This window comes from Pantherophis guttatus, chromosome 9 (assembly GCF_059756535.1).
Source record: "Pantherophis guttatus breed Tessera chromosome 9, ASM5975653v1, whole genome shotgun sequence".
NCBI classification, from domain to species: Eukaryota; Metazoa; Chordata; class Lepidosauria; order Squamata; family Colubridae; genus Pantherophis; species Pantherophis guttatus.
Genome location: NC_142071.1, coordinates 20,357,496 through 20,378,777, shown reverse-complemented (window position 1 = coordinate 20,378,777; position 21,282 = coordinate 20,357,496).

The window sequence follows — 21,282 nt, the reverse complement described above, 5'->3', positions numbered from 1 at the left end:
GCTCCCGTTGGGGTAAAGAGAATGGAAACATAGGTCATGATTTCAAATCACAACAGTTTAACAAACAAACAACCCAATTAAAAACAAGTTAAGGAAATATGATAATTACAAACCTCAAAGCCATTGTGTAACTAAATCAATAATATAGGCGAAAACAATACAATAAAACAGAATGAAAGAGAGTATTCCTATAAATGCATAAAATAAGCAAACTCATGCTCATTAAATGTTAAATTTTAAGGAGAAAACAGACATTAAATGGGAAATCCTCTGTAGATGCGCCATGCTTATCCTAATAAAGACTTTATTTTGTTTAAATAATCTTTATTTACATTTTCCATTAAAAAGAAAAGACAACACATCATATAAATAACACACAAGACAATACAACAACAACAAAAAAACAAAAACAAAAACAGGCATACCTCTATGTAGTACCTTAATAACCTAATATTCGGTACTGTATATTTATATTATATTCCGGAGAAGACAGAACCACTTATATACCTTTATACATCAATTAGGTCTATCCGACCTCACTTTACTTGTACAGTATAAGTTTCTCAATAAATACCATACCTCATCTAATGTGGGTTATAATTTCCTCTTCTCTAACCACTTATAAAATTTTTCCCAAGATAGACATGTTTGTGTTTGGTCTCTGTCTTTTAGTTTTTTGGTCAATTTATCTGCTTCCGCACATTCTAAAATCTTCTTTATAATTGTCTCCTCTGTTGGGATATTTTGATTTTTCTAATAAAGACTTTAGTAAAAATATGAAGTATTTTTATTTATTTTATTTTATTTTATTTTATTTATTTATTTCGTCAAGCATGTATTTTATGACAGATACAAGTGTAAACATAATTATAAATGAAATGGGTACGAATAAAAGGAAACATTAGGACAGGGACGGTAGGCACGCTGGTGCGCTTATGCACGCCCCTTATAGACCTCTTAGGAATGGGGTGAGGTCTACAGTAGACAGTCTAAGGTTAAAGTTTTGGGGGTTTGGGGAAGAAACCACAGAGTCAGGTAGTCCATTCCAGGCGTTGACCACTCTGTTGCTGAAGTCGTATTTTCTGCAGTCTAGTTTGGAGCGGTTTACCTTGAGTTTGTATCTATTGTGTGCTCTTGTACTGTTTTGGTTGAAGCTGAAGTATTCATTGGCTGGTAGGATTTCCCTGGGGACTGTATAATCCGAGTCAATGTGTATTTTAAATAATTTACAAATGTGCCCCTTGTCACAATTTACTCATCCCAGGTCCCGCACTCCACCCCAAAAGCTGGACATTTAAGTCACCCCTTCGCCCCCAGAAGAAGCAAATATAGACAAAAAGAGTAGGCAGTTGCAGGCTTCGAAATGACCTCTTCACTCAGCTACAAATACTGGGGGCAATGGATTTTTTTTTCTTTTTAATCCACTGTTCTTTCAGTTTGGCATCCCCGCCTCACATCCTTGGCAAAGCCTTCAGTCTGTCTTCATCATGCAAAAAAAGTAATTCTTTTTGGCTGCACAAATAGAGGGACTCCTGAGCCATCCATCAAGCATATGTGCCCAGCATTGGAATCAGAAGTTTCCCTTTTGAGAATCCATGCCAGGTGTTTCTTGCTAAAAAAAAAAAAAATCCCTCTGATTCCAGGAGGTTGTGTTATACAGCAGAAATACAGATGATTTTATACCTGCAAAGGGCTGTAGATATTAGGCAAGGACCGCAGGGGTGCACGTTGTATATTTTGCTAATATACATAAGAAAATGTGGGCTTTATCTACTTGTGAAGGATTTTTTTTGGCACACAGTCTCTGAATTGTTGCTAAAGAGTTGGCTGTGTGTTCCTGGAAAGATACTTGTATAGCAAATGCCGAAATTTGGCTTGATGAAATGTGTCAACTTTCAGTCTTTGAATTGGCTTTTTATCAGCCTAAAGGAAAGACTCAACAATATGATTCCATATGGTCTGAATTTAATTTGTTGTTTTTTCTGTTAATATTGTTGCATTTATCTGCTGTTATTCATTAGTGTGCTTTACTTGTCTGTGGATGTTTGCCTTGTTGCATTTGCATACTGTATATATATGCTTTTTTGTCTCCTACAGTTATATAAAAATATAAAAAAAAAAAAATCAAAAGGGAGTCTACCGTGTGGGCTGGAAAGAATTGAGTTGTGAGCCTTTAATCTGTTGTAGAATCTCTTTCTTTGCATCTTAATAAATTTGAATTTTAAAGAGATGCATCTGTGTATTGGCCACAAGATAATATATGAGATGCCGAATTTGTTTGGCTTCATCAGAAATGCTCACGTGCACACAACCGACATCCCCCAAAAAACATATTAGATGTCCTGTATTAAGGGAATTAGTTGCATGTAGATTTATTCTAAATTCATGAACAATTTCTAACGTTAATGGAGAGGAAAGAGTTACATACAGCACACAATGGAAGTGCACCCTGGAATCCAGATTACTAATTAATTGTAAGGAAAAAATAATAATTAAATGTAAAAGGAATAACCATACTGGAATATTAATTTAAATATTATGTTTTATAGTCTCTTATGTCTTATGCCTAAGTATATTTGCCCATGTTGTATGGCTGTAATATTATTATCCTTCCCATCTCCTTTGCTAGCATTTTTTATTGGGGTCATTATTGTGATTATTATTACACTGCTGCTTTACATGTACACTGAGAGTTTTTGCACCAGAGACAAATTCTTTGTGCGTCTAATCACACCTGGCCAATAAAGTGTTCTGTTCTGTTCCGTTCTGTTCTGTTCAATTCCGTTCCGTTCCGTTCCGTTCCGTTCTGTTCCGTCCCGTCCCGTCCCGTCCCGTCCCATTTTGGCTACGCTCTTTTGATGGAATATATAGCCCTGTATGCTACTTAAAAACAAATGGTCCAAAAAGTATATTCATAGTGAATATTTTTCACACTCAAAAATGAAAATGTCTACAATACACCATCTTTACTAGATTTTCCCTTTTTCCTCCTATAACCTTAACCCCAGCAAATGTGGGTGGGTGTGTAACTTTCAGAGTTAAAATAACAAGCATCTCTCTACCCACTGTCCTTGTCACATGGAATCATTAGGTAGGAACAATAGTACAATTAGAAACACAATCGCCTTCACTTATATTTCAACTAGCTGGACGCCGATGCTTCTCTACGAAACTATGTGATTAGGCATGATAAATTGACACTTAACGTCTGAAACTTAATGTAGAATGTGTAACTCAGTAGCATCAGGGCATATTAATATAAGGCAACTGGCAGTTGGAACAGAGAGGGAGGGGGAGTAGAATGTCCCAGCCCGCAGGCCAGATGAGTGCCCATGCCCAGTTTAGCGAAGGGATAGCATCAGAGCGTGTTAATATAAGGCAACTGGCAGTTGGGACAGAGTTCCTTTCAGGTGGGGAGGGGGAGTAGAACATCTAGCTCCTTGGCATCAGAGCATGTGAATATAATACTGAATATGAAATACTAATGATCTGATGGTAATTTCAAAAAATCATTTCTTAGCGAGCACCTAGAAGCCAAGAGGAACATACATGCCAAATTTCAAGTTTGTAAGCTTTACCATTCTACAGATTTCATGAGTGAGTGAGTGATATTTGGTTTATACAGTGTGTATGTATATATATATATATATATATATATATATATATATATATATATATATATATATATATATATAATTAATTTATATTTTGCTGATATTTTCTCGATAGAAAAAGAATATTTATTTCTATTTCTATTGTGCTGCCCATGTCTGAGACTGCGGTACTTCCCAAAAGAGGCCATTACATTTGCAGATTGCTGTTTTGTTAGTATATTCAGCTTCTATTATCATACTAGAACGTGAAATGCCCATGTGTAGGGTCTTTTCAATTGCCTTGATTAAGGAAAGTTTCAATATCACGCCCCTACCTTCTGATTAATTTTGCATGCTGTCACTTCCCTAAGAGGAAAAGGAGGTGATCATGATGATTTTATCAAAGTGTGAGATGAATTCACTAAGGAATTGAATCACACACGTGCACTCACACATATTTATTCCTCTGTCAGTCGAATTACACTTTTTAAAATGAGTTTCAATTAGAGCTGTGATGAGCTTTTTTTGGGGGGAAAAAGAATAATAATTGTCCTATGATTTGAATTATTGATCAGTTTAGAGATCAGCAATGAGGGTGATCTACAATGTCATAGGAACCAATAAATAAAGGTTCTTTTTTAGTAGAGGGAATCTGATCCTGTTGCTCCTCCTTTCAACTTTATAGGACAAAATCTTGTATAATTTAATGCAATTACATTTAGTATATAAAAATACCATGTTTTTCACCCCCTAAAAGGGGGTGAAAATTTGGGTGTGTCTTATATACCAAATGTAGCCCCCTCCACTCACTGGCCCCCACCCTTTGGCCTCTGCCTCCCAGCAATTTACCTCCTTGCAGCAAGCAGCAAGAAGAAACAGCCCGTTTCAGCTTCAGCACAGCCTAATTAACACAAGTTGATCATGGGTTGGATCAGCCTCCCGACCCTCAGCTGTTTCAGGCTGCAGGGATTGCCAGTGCCAAATGGTGCGCGGGCCTCTGCTGCTTGCTGCAAGGAGGTAAATTGCTGGGAGCAGTTTTTTTTTTCTTGTGCTAATCAAGCTATGCTGAAAACAAAAATGAAGGTAAAGCAAGATGTTTGCTGTTTGTTGCAACGAGGCAAAATTGTTGCGAGGCAGAGGCAGATTTCTTGTTCTTGTTTTCCTCACCAAAAAAGGTAGGTGCGTCTTATAGTCCGGAACATCTTATCCTCCGAAAAATACAGTATATTCATCCTCATTACGGTCAGTGATTATTTTTTAAAAAAAAATAATCAAATAATCAGATGTTTACAAAAATTTGGTGCTCATTTTCTTACAGAGAAGAATGCTAGCCACAGTAAATAATAAGTACTAGTGGTGTCAATCCAGAAGAACAAGGGAGACCATCATTTGACAATGTTCTCATTTTTGGGATTTCACCCAATGAAATGGATCCATGCCCTTCATTGCACTCATGAAAAAGTCATTAGCTGCTGCTACTATTACATTTACTCATCTTCCTCCATGCCTAAAAGATGATTCACTACATGGAGTAATTGTCCTGCTGATCCCACTGATCAAGACTTACTTACCATGTGCTATTCTCTGGATTATGTGTTTTGGCCACTTCAAAGACCAACTCAATATTAGAAAATGCCATAACAATGTAAAATGCTATTGTAGGTTGGCCTGGCAGAGATGACTATAGCAGTAATAAAATCTCAATCTCTCTCCCTCCCTCTCTCTCCCTCCCTCCCTCCGTCTCTCTCTCTCTCTCCCTCCCTCCCTCCCTCCCTCCCTCACGCACACACCAGTTTCAAATGACTAGAAGGGATGTTTCACATATTAGAAGATTTTGCTTCTTTTTATCTATAATCTTTGAAAAGAAATGCATTTATTAATAAGGAGTTCAGAAATACCTAGCCATCAAAAAGCAGGAGACGATTTTTATCTCCTGAAAGTAAATTCATAGATCATGTTTAAAAGAGAGGGAGAGAGAGAGAGAGAAAGGGCTTCAAAAGTTGTGAAGCAAGGTAGGAGGAAGAATCTAATTTAATGAGGATAAAAAGTTTATGAAAATAACAGCCAAAAGCCTGAGAAAAGCTGCTAAGGTATAAAGATGTCTTAGCAAAGGAATATTAATTCATATTTAATCCGAGAAAAAAATGTTGATTACTAAAAGGGATGTGTTATAAGCATCAATTGAGGGGAAATCAGATTGATAGTAAGCGTGACACTATCAAGGTCTAACAGGGTGAAAAAGCCAACTCAGCAACCATAACCAAGTAATAAAAACTTTTCCTGTTAATGGGAAGATTAGGAAATACCTAACTTACTATATGATTATTAAATCCTACGATGCAGGCAATAAACCCCTACAATTATTTTTTTTTATAAAATGTGATGAGCAAACTTTAATAGTTTGAATGAAACAAAAAATTCTAGATTCCTATTTTGCCTAGACACATAGGAAGATGTATTGACATCTGTATCAAATACCAATATTAATAATTGTCTTAGATTATGTCCTATTCACCCACCCACCCAAATAATATTTCAGACTTATGGAATTCAGTGGCAGTGATACAGAAAGGCTTGAGTAAAGTATTGTGTCATTTGGGATACAGGAAGATTAATACTTTCTGTTAGGATATGGTTTGAGCCTAACAAGTTGTCCAGGCAATATATGTGTTCTGTAATTTTAATATGAATATGTATTGTGTTATTTTAAAGTTTTACTGCTGATTCATTGTAATGCTGAGTCATGCTGTAATTAGATAATCACTGGTTGTAAACGTATTTAAGAAAGGCACTGTGAAGTATTCAGTTGATGATAAGCTACCATTGTGTGAGGAGTTGCTATCATTGTGCTATCATCGTTGGATGGATCTGCTACCATAGTGGTTTGTGAACCAGAGTGAATTTGCTATTCTAACCAACTACTGTTTGTGGAAAGAAACTTTTTGTATCACTGGACTGATTTAACTGGCAAAGACTTGGATTGATTTAAAGACTATGAGATTGTTTTTTCACTATAAAGTAAGCTTTTGATAAACCAGTTTGAAGATCTCTTATTCATTGCTCTCAGCAACGTTTCTCTGTGCTCTACACTCTGCTGGTTGGTAACACAACAACAATATCCTTAACACTTTCTTTAAACATATGTTTATAGTTTGTTTCTTCTGGGAAGAAAGATATTGACTCTCTGTAAAGTAGAGCCACTTTGGTCTAGTGGTGAAGGCACCATGCTCGAAACAAAGAGTCTGTGAGTTCTAATCCCAGTTTTGGCATGAAAACTGGCTGCGTGATTTTGGGCCAATTGCCTGTAACCTGTGAATTCTAGTCTGGTCTTTGGCATGAAAGCTGATTGGGTGACTTTGGGCTAATCTCCAAGAGACAGCAAGTTAGGGGAGGGGAGGGAAGCAAAAGAACTACAGATTTTTCTCTGGAAGGTCAACAGGTATTATTTTATATACAGGGCCTGGTGGCTCAGCAGACTGGTAGCATAGTGATTAACACCAGCTGTCTGCAATTACTGTAAGTTCGAATCTCACCAGGCTCAAGGTTGACTCAGCCTTCCATCCTTTCTAAGGTAGGTAAATTGAGGACCCAGTTTGTGGGGGCAATAAGCTGACTTTGTATAAAATATACAAAAGTATGAAGGCTGTAGCTTAACGCATTGTAAGCCGCCCTGAGTCTCTGGAGAAGGGCGGCATATAAATCAAATTTAAAAAAAAAAATGCATTCTAAGTTATTTTAAATTTGGTCTGCCTTTCAAAGTTGTTGTAACTTGGTTGGCCCTAATGTTGACTAAATAAATAAATCTTGGCCATTCAGTTCCCAGGGGTTGGGCCTGACTCAGTGGCATAAAATTCCCAGTTTGAAGTCAGAAAGTAAGCCCTTGAAGGACTTATTTGTTTGTTTGTTTATTACTTATTTACTTATTCACTTAGTCAAGCATGTATTAGATAACAGATATAAGTATAAACATGATTATGAATGCATGAAATGGATACAAATAAAATGGGGACATTAGGACAGGGACGATAAGCACGCTGGTGCACTTATGCATGCCCCTTACAAGAGGTCCTAAGAGCTCTTAGCAATGGGGTGAGGTCAACAGTAGACAGTCTAAGGTTAAAGTTACGGGGGTTTGGGGAAGAGACCACAGAGTCAGGTAGTCCATTCCAGGCATTGACCACTCTTGTTGCTGAAGTCGTATTTTCGGCAATCAAGTTTGGAGTGGTTTACCTTAAGTTTGTATCTATTGTGTGCTTGTGTATTGTTGTGGTTGAAGCTGATGTAGTCATTGACAGGTAGGATGTTGAAGCAGATAATTTTGTGTACTATGCTTAGGTCAGCGGTGAAGGCGGTGTAGTTCTAAATTGTCTAAGCCCAAAATTTCAAGTCTGGTGGCATAAGGTATTCTGTTGCGAGTGAAGGACTCTTCTCGTGAAATATCCCTGGACTCGTTCAATTGTATTAATGTCTGATATGCAGTGTGGGTTCCAGGCAGATGAGCAGTATTTGAGAATTGGTCTAGCAAAGGTTTTGTATGCCCTAGTGTGCAGTACAATATTACCAGAGAAGAAACTACGTAAGAATAGGTTAACAACTCTTAATGCCCTTTTGGCAATGTTACAAATTAATTTATTTAATTAATTTAATTAATTAATAAATAAATTATTTATTTATTTTGGGGGAGGCAGTTTATCTAGAAATATAGAAAACTGAAGGCAGAAACAGATCTAGTGGTCCATCAAGTCTACCCTTTGAGCTTATTTGTTTTTGGTTTTCTTTTTCATTAATTCATTTTTAATTACTCTCATTGTGATTCTTTCTTATATCTTCCTTTTGTGAAGTAATTGCTTCCTGAATCATCTGTAACATTGTCTGCATTTCTTTTTGAAAGCTGTTAGATTTTTAATTATTATTTTTATCCCACCAAAATTCCATTCTCTCACATGGGGGTGGATATGCTGCTCCTGTTCAAATTACCCAAAAATATATGGATTTGGCCCACCACAGTTTAGATATTCTCAGTTGATGATTTCAGTCCTCCAGATGACAGAAGATCTTGGTTGACAAGACTAACTATAGTTTTGTGATTTTGATTTTTCTTTCCAGCAGCAAAATAAATCCAGAAAGCATCTCCTTTCAGCACAAGCAACGGGAACATATCTCTGATGAGAACAGTGAGAATTTTAAATCACAGCAAAACACTTTAAAAAAAAACAAAAACCTTCATCACAATCCTGGGAGCCATTTGCAGCTGTTAGTCTAATAGACATGGTCTTTGAAATGAGTTTTCCCTTTGAGAGTGTCCCAGAATGGAGCAGTGACAGAAGAAAGACATTAAAGACTAAGTTGAGACAAAAAATCCGTTGTCGGCTGTAGGCGAGAAGACTCTGTGGTACCCTCACATAGATTACGATCTTGAGTAGAGATGGGGGAGACTCTCGTTTTGGATCACGCTACTGATGCAGGCTCAGTAAAAACCTTAGAAACAAAACAAGAGTGATGCTAATTAATGGAACTAGTACAGGAGTGGGTTCTAAATTTTTTTACTACCGGTTCTGTGGGCGTGGCTTATTTTCTGGGTGTGGCTTGATGGTCATGTGACAATTCTTTAGGATTTAGCAGAGGTACTGGTCTACCAGACTTTTAACTGCTTGCAGAGCTATACTGGTCTACCAATTTGTTTTTGGAGGCACCGGTCTACCACCACACTGTCTTTTAACACTGATCAGCTGTAGGGCGGCCTTTTGAAGCCCCACGGCAAGAGTTTAAACAGTTTTTTTCCTTCTAGCCAATCAGCTGGGACTCCGGAGGCAGCAAATAGATTGGGGGTGGGTAAGAAGGTAAGAATAACGCGGTGGTGGGCAGCTCCCGAACAAAGAGAACCAGTTCGGTGATGTCATATCGTCACCGCTACCGACTCGGCCGAACTGGGCCAAACCAGGAGGAACCCACTACTGAAGTAATAACTCTGCAAACCCAACAGTTTCACCCACCATCACGAAACTGATTGATTTCTGGCTGCATGTTGCATTATTTTTTTCCTACTGATCCAGTGGTGGGTTGCTCCCGGTTCTGTCCGGTTCTATAGAACCAGTAGTAAAACCAGTGGGAGGCCCCGCCCACCTGCCACAACATCATCATGGGTGATCTGTGCATGCGCAGAAGTGCAAGTGCGCGCAAGAGCAAAGCAAGTGAGCGCGCTCCCGTTGCGAACCAGTAGTGAAGGTAAGTAGAACCCACTCCTGTACTGATCCATCGTCAGCTTGTTTCTAAGTCACGATCTTGAACGTGCTCCATATCCTCTGGATATTAACAAAAGAAATAGTGTTGTGAAGGAAGAGGATAGAGAGCAAATGCCATATTTTTTAGGCAGGGAATAAGGAGATAGCAAATAGTACAAGGCTGTAGTTGTGATACAGCCAGGGATGGGATTCAGCCGGTTTGTATTGGTAGTTTTAGCTGCCTTTTTTAAGCCGCATGCATGCGTGCAAGTGCATGCACATGAGCAAAGTGCATGCGCAGAAGGCTGCGTGCATGCACAGAAGGTGCTTGGACAAGCCAAGCGAGCATGTACGCATGCACGCTCACATTTTCGGTGCTGGGGTGAACCGGTTGTTAAATTATGTGGAGCCCGCCTCTGGATACAGCTAGTCCTTGCCCTACAGCCACAATTAGAACCAGAGCTTCTGTTGGCAAACAAGGCAGTTCTTAAGTGAATCATGCCTGATTTTACCACCTTTTTTCCAGGGTTGTTAACTGAATTGCTGCAGCTATTAAGTGAATCATGAGGTTGTTAAGTGAACCCGGCTCCCCTCATTGACTTTGCTTGTGGATTTGCCAGCTGAGACGCTGCCACTGTCGTAAATTTAAGCTAGTTGCCAAATGCCCAAATTTTGATCATGTGATCATGGGAATAACTCCTAAGTGTGAGGACCAATCACTTTTTTTGAGTGCCATTGTAACTTTGAACAGTCACTAAATAAGCAGTTGCAAGTTGAGAACTTCCTGCACTCATCCTTCAGAAGAACTTCAGAAGATCTTCAGAAGAACAACTTTTGAGACAACGGAAAAGCAACTCAAAGTTGATGGTTTTGAAGCTCTTCTAGATTATTGGGGTGGGGCGGGACAATAACAGAAGCTGGAAATCCATAGAAAGGCATTTTGCTGGATATTCTCCCAAATCTAGAGCCAGACTTATTTCTATAGGTCACCATGTTGTTGACATTTACCTGCAAATTGCTAACTCTCCTCATTAAAAGGTGCATTCTCAGCTGCATATTAAATAGACTGTTAGCACAGAAGTCTCTGCCATCTAGAAAACAGAGATTCTGGCGCCGAAAATATCTGCCTTTAGGTTGATCAAGCTACTGAACAAATAATTGCTGGTTTGGCATTCTGACCATCATTCCTCTAAGGCAAAGGAGGAAGACAATTAAGGGATGGTATTTGAGAATCTCAACAGTCTTCTCTGGTGAGACAAAACAACATCATCTTGACAAATAGGGGAGGCACAGCAAATGCATTCCAGCTAATATGGAAGGGATATATTTTGGGTGGAATATTCAAATAGTTCAGAGAAGAAACAATGACTAGACAGGAGACCTCAGGTGGTTATCTACAATAGCAATAGCACTTAGACTTACTTACCACTTCACAGTGCTCTCTAGTCCTCTCTAAGCAGTTTACAGAGTCAACATATTGCCCTCAACAATCTGGGTCCACATTTTACTGACCTCGGAAGGATGGAAGGCTGAGTCCATCTTGAGCTGCTGAGAATCAAACTGCTGGCAGTCGGCAGAATTAGCCTGCAATACTGCATTCTAACCACTGTGCCACCACAGCTCTTATAAGAGCAAAGAATGGTCATACGTCACCTTTATCAATGTCATTGTAGCAATAGCAATAGTATTAGACTTATATACCGATTCACAGTGCTTTATAACCCTCTCTAAGCGGTTTACAGAGTCAGCATATTGCCCTCAACAATCTGGGTCCTCATTTTACCGACCTCGGAAGGATGGAAGGCTGAATCAACCTTGAGCCTGGTGAGATTCGATCTGCCAAACTGATGACAGCCAGTGATCAGCAGAAGTAACCTGCAGTACTGCACTCTAACCACTGTGACACCACGGGTCTTATCTACAATAAGGGTAAGTAACCTACATTTCCAGAGCTATATATTGGATTTTAACTTCCACTTCACTTCATGCAACAAGGCCAAATGGCTGAAAATGATAGTAGATGTAATTCAACAATAGGTGTAATTCCTCACCACCTCTAAGTAGAAGTGGTAGCATATATCTTTGTCCATTCAAAGAAAACATACCTCAAGGAATAGAGGACTGAAGACTATAATTAACTGCACTTTCTTTCTTCTTCTTTTTACTTGCACTGAAAGTACACCGAGCCAAGAATCCACCAACCTTGTGTTCTTAATACCAAAATATTTTCCAACCAATCGTCATGCTAATAGGAGAAATCGGAGACAAACTCCCACCCATCTGGAGCCTATTAAAATAGGGAGTCCTTAACTTACAACAGTTCCTTTCGTCACTGTTCAAAGTTACAACGGCACTGAAAAATGTGACTTATGACCATTTTTCACATTTACAACCATTGCAGCATCCCATGGTCAAGTGATCAAAATTCAGACGCTTGGCAACTGACTCATATTGTGCTGATATTAACATATATAATAACACTAGACTATGTTTGATTAATGTAGTAATTTTTATTTGTATTAATATGGGTTTTGTACCAAAATGAGCGATACTCAGACGTCACACTGTCCATGCAATGATATTGATGATATTGATGTATGTTTAAAAATAAAAAAAACTTTACCCACACTTGGCAACTGACTCATATTGATGATGGTTGCAAGATCCCAGGGACCTGTGATCACCTTTTGTGATCTTCTGACCAACAAAGTCAATGGGGTATGTTAAGGAATATGCGCAGAGTAACCCTTGAGTAGCAAGGTTGTGCACATAAGAAATGGCTAAGAGTGATTGTGAATAAGCACTGTCAATAAACAGACACACTGAGTTGTGATATTCTTTTACTTTTAGGAAAAATCAAAGCAAAGTCCAATAAACAATCCAGGTCATACACATATAAAGATAGTTAAGATGTCAATCAGGGATATTCCAAGAACAAAGTCTTCTTACCAGTTGTTATAGTCATATGCAATAAAACAGTTCTTTTTGGAGTTGCAAACAGGAACAAGCACAGCAGTAAAACAATCAGTAAAACAGTAGAAAACAACAAGTAGCAATGATCAAGCAGTGATCATGCAGAGAGAACAGGCAGAGAGGAGCAGAGGTAGCAATAATAATGTAATAAGAAAAAAAACAAGCCATGATTCAAGCTTCCTCTTAAGTACATTGGCTACAGAATTTAGCCAATCAGAATACAGTATGATGCAATACAGCATTACAGTTTTAAAGCTATACATTACATTTTGACTGCATTTTGACTGCAAACATGCATTGATGGTTTATATATATTGCCAACCCAACCAGTTAGGCAATAGCCATTTCCTAACAGGGTAAGCCAGATTCACTTAACAACCGTGTTGCTGATATAACAACTGCAGTGATTCACTTAACAACAGTGGCAAGAAAGGTCATGAAAGGGGGGGAAATTCACCTAACAAATGTCTCACTTAACAACAGAAATTTGTGGTCGTACGTTAAGGACTACCTATATGAAAAAGTCTGCTATGAAGTGTCTTCTTCATACTCCTCATTCTAGACCAAGCAATTTAGTGCCTTCCAGATGTTTTGGATTACAATTCCATTAATTGGAATTATAGCTGTGACCCAAAAACATTTGGGAAGATTCCCCAGTTTGATGCTATTCGCCTCTTCTCCTTAATCAAAACTTCCCTAGAATCATTCCTTGTCCTTACGGTCTTTATTAAATAAGCCATCATGAAGAAAAATAAAATAAACACACTGACTGCTGAGTTGGATTGAAGAGATAAATGAGATTAATCCAGAGAGTAAAAGGTACAAAAGGAGATAATTACAACAAGATAAATATTGAGAGAGAGATAAATTTGGGCTAGGGAGACCATGGAAAGGAGACAGTGCAAAAAGGGATATTTTGAAGGAGATATTAGGATAAAGACGTCGCTGAATCATGAAAAGAAGAAAATGGGAGGGAGGGAAGAGTATAAGGAAGGGAGGGAGGGAGAGAGAGAGGAAGGGAGGAGGAAGGGAGGAAGGGAAGGAAGGAAGGAAGGAAGGATGGATATAGGTAGACAAATGTGTTTTACTAGTTACATAATAAAGATAAAGACAAATTCTCTAAAGAGAGATAAGATAAATACAATTGATCAGTTTAGTTTTCTGGGCAAACGGAGGGCATGTCATGTCATACATCTCTTCAGTGCAAAGTTCATCTGGTTTTTTTTAAAAAATTATTTTTCATCTTGCTGGGCAATTACAAAACTGAAGTGTCATGACTCTGACCTGTTTTTCCACAAATGAAAGTTCTTCCCTCTTTCTCACTTCTTGTATCTTCTGCCCAAGTGGGAATCCTTCTCCTCACCTGGTCCTATCGTTAGGCAGTATGGAACAATGGCATCATCCAGTGGTGAAATTCAATTTTTTTTACTACCGGTTCTGTGGACGTGGCTTGGTGGGCATGGTGTGGCTTGGTGGGCGTGGCTTGGTAGATGTGGCAGGGGAAGATACTGCAAAATCCCCATTCCCACCCCACTCTGGGGCCAGCCAGAGATGGTATTTGCCAGTTGTCTGAACTATTCAAAATTTCCACTACCAGTTCTCCAGAACCTGTCAGAATCTGCTGAATAGCACCCCTGGCATCATCTCACAGCAACTGGGAACTGGCAGTGCCAAGTATGCTTCTCCCTTGAATTCCTCAGACTTTCCTGATTGCCAGAGGACTATACTGAATATATTTAAGACTTGTATATTGACCCTACCCCATCCATCCCAAAATCACACCTCCTACTTTAGAACTACTGGAGAACATTTTTCCATCATCAATGTTGAGATAGACCTGTCAGTCTAGCTGATTCCTTTATATAATAGCTAGTTTCACATATCCCATAAATCTCTGGTGTGTTTAATTCTAGTTTACTAGATAAACACTATTGATTAATTTCACACAACATGCTAAGCCAGGGCAATGAAAGAATTCTGATAACACCTTTATTCTAACAGTGAAAAAAGAGAGTTAAAAAGGAGAATGGAGACAACATTGAAGAAGATATGTGGGAACTGTTGGGAAAGCAGGAACTTAGCCTAGAAGACAGGAAGGAGTGAGGGGGAAAAATAAAGATTTCCCCACTTTGACTGTCTTTCCTATAAGAGGGAAGGAGATAAGGAAAGAAAGAAACATTACCCTATTGTTGTGGTCTGCCAGCAGCCTGTGGAGCTGGCAGAGGAGTTGGACAGCGATGAGGCTGAGGAAGAACATGGGCCAGTCCTGGAGGTTGGGGAAGGCCTGGATGAGGGCTCTGTGTTGGAGGCAGAGATGGGGCCAGGGCCATCGGGGAGTGATGTGCGGACTCCAGAGCCTCCAGAGGCTGACAGCAGAGAGGCAGAGGAACAGGAGGAGCCTGTTCCTAGTGCACACATGAGAGGAGCTGCCAGAAGGCAAGAGCAGCTACAGCAAAGAGGACAACTCGGGAGTAAGACTAAGAGATGATTGTCCCCTCCCATTAGGCTTAAAAGACCAGCAACAGCTCTTGGGCTCTTTGTCGGAAAACAACATTGATACATTTTTTTCTTGTCTTGCTGCATTTATTTCTTGTCAGCGTCTTCTGCTTCTGAATTTTTGCCAAGAAAAGCCTTTGGCACAGTAGACCAAGGTTGGTGATAAGGCTGAAGAATTGTGTTATGAAGAATTTGTTTTGAATTAACAGAATAACAGAATTCGACGGAGGTCTTCTAATCCAACTCTCTGCTCAAGCCTATACCAGTGATGGCTAACTTTTTTGGGACCGAGTGCTGAAAGCGTGAGCACACACGCATTCGTAATGCAATGTGTGCACATGTCCTGTGTGCCTCCCACGCATGCACGCATGACCCCGTGTGTGTGTGCCCCACCCACCCTGCATATGCACCCCGACCCCGTGCATGCGCTCTGCCCCCGCACATGCACACGCACCTCCCTAATGCGACCCTCCCCCTCACGCATGCACGGCAGAGACTTGAAAACCAGCTGGCCGGTGGGAGGTGCGTGCACATGTGCAGCACTGAGCTGGGGTGATGGCTCACATGCCCGCAAAGAGGGTCCTGCACGCCACCTATGGCACAAGAGCCTTGGTGGCGCAGTGGACTAAGTGCTATTAAAGTAGTACTTAGTTGTCAGCTGCCTGCAATTACTGCAAGTTCAAATCTCCCCAGGCTCAAGGTTGACTCAGCCTTCCATCCTTTTGAGGTAGGTAAAATGAGGACCTGGATTATGGGGGCAATAAGCTGTATAAAAAAAGAACACCGCTTGGGGGGGGTCCAAAAGCCCTACTAAGCAGGTATATACAAAAGTATGAAGGCTATTGCTTGATGCATTGTAAGCCGCCCTGAGTCTCCGGAGAAGGGCGGCATATAAATCGAACCAATAAATAAATAAATAAACAAACAAACAAATCATGGCCCTATACCATTTCAGACAAACAATATGTTAAATAATGGTATGTTATTTAAAGAGCTTGCAGAACTGCCCTCAAAAATTTTCCTATAAATGAGGGGAAATCCCTAATATCATTGCCTATCTTGAAATCAATTCATTTCTTGGATCCTGGGAAAAAAATAGGGGTTTGAGTAGAGTAGTTATAGAAATCAAATCTATCAATAATTTCATTCTGCACAAAGTTGACTGTAGATCTCTTTTTTCTGGAGAAGGAGCCATGGGGAGCCAGCTTGGTATTAAACATAAAACAGAGGTCCCAGTACCTCTTTGTCCTCAGTCTAGTTAATTCCAGAACATTAAAGGATAATCACACAGCATTGCTCTGCAGCCAGATTGAAGGCAATGTTCTTGGCTTCATTCTAGGATCTGCAGTACCTCAGCGTTTCTTCATCTCCTTTTACTACCTCTGCTTAACTCTTCGTTGGCTCTGTTCCTTCTACCCAATGCCCCGTTTCTTCTCTAAGAATCCTCCTTTGTCCTTAAGTGACCTGGTACTGCTTGTGCAAAACTTGCACAGCAGGTGGACTTGACTAGGAATCCCAAATTATGCTTCCTTCCTATTTGTTGCTGCAGAGGTGCAGTAGACAGGGGTAGGCTGCTGGGGGTTCGCAGGGGTTTGGGAGAACCTCTAGCAAAGTTTCTCTGCAGTTCGGAGAAGCCCCAAATCCCACTCCTGGCTGGCCCTGCCCACCTTGCCCCATCCCTCCCAGGAGTCCCCATGCAGTCTGTTTTGGATGCAGGTAAGTGCAGGGCGCATGCAGAGGCTCAGGGAGGGCAAAAAACAGGCCTACCAGAAGTTCGGGAAAGTTGGAAACGGGCCTGTTTCTGGCCTCCAGATGGCCTCTGGAACCTGGGGAGGCTGTTTTCACCCTCCTTGAAGCTCAAGGAAAGCCTCCGGATCCCAGGAAGGACAGAAACGCCCTGCCCCCTGCCTTGGTACAGGAGGCTGACTAGACCACGCGAACCATGGCCAGGCCCACCCAGCAACCGGGCAGAGAACCCCTTGCTAAAATTTTTGAAGCCCACCGCTGGCAGTTGGGTAGAAGTTATGAGGCTGGTGAGAATCAGTTCAGTAAACCCCAGCATATACAGTATACTTGGCCAAGTAGATGGACAGATAGAAAAACAAAGAATTACCTTCTATCCTACTAAGATAGATAACGTGGAATGTGGCTTTGGAAGACTGAAATGTCAAATCTGCATGCTGGCTTTCATAAGAGGCAAAAATGAGTGAGTGATGACTCAGCTGTAGCCTTTATTGACAGGAGATCAATCTCGGTGTCTCCAAAATTTTATGGCATGCGTGATTTATGCAGGCACAGTCTTGCTTTCACAGCCAGCTCTCCTCCTGGTCTTGTCCTGCACTCAGGAGTACTTTCAAAGCATGACTATGTACGGATCTAGACCAATGAATTGTGAAGCAACACCACAGGGCCCCATTAACCCATCCCCAGGATAGCAAGACGATGCACTCATCATAATTCTGAAACTGAAAAGAGTCAAAGGATTTGTGGTTACTGTTTGTGGTTTGCACAGCAACACAGGTTGTTGGGTTTTTTTAATGATAGAAATAAGATACTGTATTTGGTAAGAAAAGCATTTTGTTCATGAACATCAGTTAGAACAATTAATCAGTGGAACAACTTGCCTCCAGAAGTTGTAGGTGCTCCAACACTGGAGGTTTTTAAGAAGAGACTGGAAGCCATTTGTCTGAAATGGTATTGGGTTTCCTGCCTGAACAAGGGGTTGGACTAATTGATGAGAATAGAGCTGGAAGCAGAAGTGGTATTCAGAAAATTCTGACCAATTCTAGAGATCCAGTAGCTGAAATTTTGAGTATTCAGAGAACTGGTAAAGACCACCTCTGACTGGCCCCGCCCCCATCTATTCTCTGCCTCCCGAGTCCCAGCTGATCGGGAAGAAATGGGGATTTTGCTGTAACCTTCCCCTGGAATGGGGTGGGAATGGAGATTTTACAGTATCCTTCCCCTGCCCTGCCCATCAAGCCATGCCCACCAAACCACACCCACAGAACCAGTAGTAAAAAATTTTGAATCCCACCACTGGCTGGCTGGGACATTGGAGGTCTTCTAGTCCAGCCCCCTGCTCAAGCAGGAGACCCTATACCATTTCAGACAAGTGACTGTCCAGTCTCTTCTTCAAAACCGCCAGTGATGAAGCACCCATGATTTCTGGAGGCAAGCTGTTCCACTGGTTAATAGTCCTCACTGTTAGGAAGTTTCTCCTTAATTCCAGGTTGATTCTCTCTTTGATTAATTTCCAACCTTTGTTTTTGGGGGGTTTTGTGCCTTGTCCTCTGGTGTCTTTGGTGAATAATTTATTTATTTATTTGTTTTATTTAATTTGTATACCGCCCTTCTCCAACAGGACTCAGGGCGGTGAACAGCCATGGTAAAAACACAACATATAAAATTTAAAAGCAGTTTAAAAACATTAAATAATTTTGGCCATCAATTTAAAATAACCCAGTTAAAACCAATTACAAATTTAAAACTGCAAGGATGGGGTCAAGCCAGCCCGGCTAGATGAAATAGATGTGTTTTCAGGGCCCGACAAAAAGTCCAGAGGTCTGGTATCGTGCATATCTCTGGGAGTAGGTCGTTCCAGAGGGCAGGTGCTCCCACAGAGAAGGGTCTCCCCCTGGGGGTCACCAGCCGACATTGTCTGGCCGACGGCACCCTGAGGAGTCCCACTCTGTGCGAGCGAACTGGCCGGTGGGAGGCTATTGGCGGCAGAAGGCAGTCTCATAGATACCCCGGCCCTAAGCCATGGAGCGCTTTAAAGATGGTTACCAACACCTTGAAGCGCACCCGGAAGACCACAGGAAGCCAGTGCAGCTCGTGCAGGAGAGGTGTCACATGGGAGCGCCCCATCGCTCCCATAATCCCCCGTGCGGCCGCATTCTGGACCAACTGGAGCCTCTGGGTGCACCACAAGGGGAGCCCCATGTAGAGAGCATTGCAGTAGTCCAGGCGGGAAGTGACGAGTGCTTGAGTGACCGTGCGTGTAGGGTCCCCCTCTTCTTTGTGGCTGCCTCTCAAATACTGGAATGCTGCTATCATGTCCCCACTAGTCCTTCTTTTCTCTAGACTAGCCAAACCCAAAATTCTGCAACCGTTCTTCATACATTTTAGTCTCCAGCCCTTTAATTATCATAGTTGCTCTTCTTTGCATATTTTCCAAGGTCCCTTCCAATTCTGTTATTCTGTTCTGTTCAATTAAACGGATCATTCCAGACAGCTACCACTTAAATCGTATATTTATATTAAATGAATAAGGAATCCATTGGATAATCATCAAGAACAAGCACAATCTGCAAACTGTTTCCATGAGATCAGATACCTCCTTCCGCTTCAAAACAAAGGGTTGTTGAAATATTAGCTTCAAAATGCACTTTTCGCTAATAACTTGGGGGAGGAACAGACACTGAGGAATTGGAACCGTGGTGATTTTCTTCTTGGCTCTTTGTCTTGTTTGTAGAATAATGAAATATTATGCACATTAAGTATGCACAGGCCAATTCTTTTCCCATTCCTCGATAAACAGAAAACAGAAAGAAAGCTCTTGTGTTTGGTAAAAATAATATTGCAGGGATATTATTTTGCCACCAATTATACCACCCCATTCTGTGGATTTAAAATTGGCTCAGCTTACTATCGGTAGCAGCGGTGGCTCTCTATCCAGCGGCTGGCAGGGACCATTTTTCATGTCATTGTTTTAAAATTCAGCTGTCAATCAAAGCATGCAATAGAAAGTTGCATAGAGCCATCTTGATAGTGAGATGGGCAGCATGTACATTTAATAAATAAGTAAAAAAGAAATAAGGTATGAGGTTCTAGGGAGCCTCTCCATTGTCCTCAAATGGTCTAGAACAGGGGTGTCAAACTCCAGGTATGGGAGCCGGATCCAGCCTGCAAGGTACTTAGATCTGACCCACGGGGCTGCCCTGGAAACAGCGAAGGACTGGCCTGCAGTGCCTCTGCCAGTGAAAACAGAGCTCGGGAGGCCTGTATGTGGCCCTCCCGAGTTCCATTTTCACTGGCAGAGGGTTGCAGGAGGCCATCGCAGATGAAAACGGACCTCACGAGGACCGCGGGCAGCACGCCCAAGCTCCATTTTCACTGGCAGAGCACTCGGGCCATCACAGGCGTCCCCAACACAAGTGACATCAAGCTGGCCATACCCATCCAGGCCAATGCCTCCCCTCTCCCCCTCCCCCAAAGTAAAACACAACCCTGATGTGGTATTCAAAGAAATCAAGTTTGACACCCCTGGTCTAGAACAATGGTTCTCAACCTTTTTTTCACCACAAATCCTCTATAATGATAATGATAATGATAATGATGATGATGATGATGATGACAACAACAACAACAATAACAACAACAACAAGACAGATCCTCACTTGGAACACAACACGCCAGATATCACAGTTGTCAAAAACCGAAACAAACAATTTATTGACATTGCGCTATCAGGAGATGCCAGAGTCAAAGAAAAAGAACTGGAAAAAATCATGAAATATCACGACCTGGCCATCGAAACTACATGACTATGGATGAAACATATAACAGTGATACCCATTGTCATCGGGGCACTTGGTATCATGTCCAAGAATTTTATAAGATACATCAACAAATTGCAGCTTCCTGCAATCACACCAGCGGAACTGCAAAAAACTGTGCTACTTGGAACATCATACATCTTAAGAAGGTACTTGGTTGATACCTAGGATGTTGGCAGCAACCCGTATCAACCATTAGTACCAGTCAATGGTATATGTGATGCATTTTTGAATATTCAGTTGACTGAGTTTCATGTTTAATGAATAAAGTAAATAACAACTTTATTGTCATTGTATGTGTATACACAGTATACCCATACAACGAAATTCACTTAACAGCCAAAGACCAGGTCCAACACACATCACAATCCCCACCCCCCCATCACAAATTCCCCACCCCTCAACCACCCAAACATCCACACAACAGACCTGAGTGTT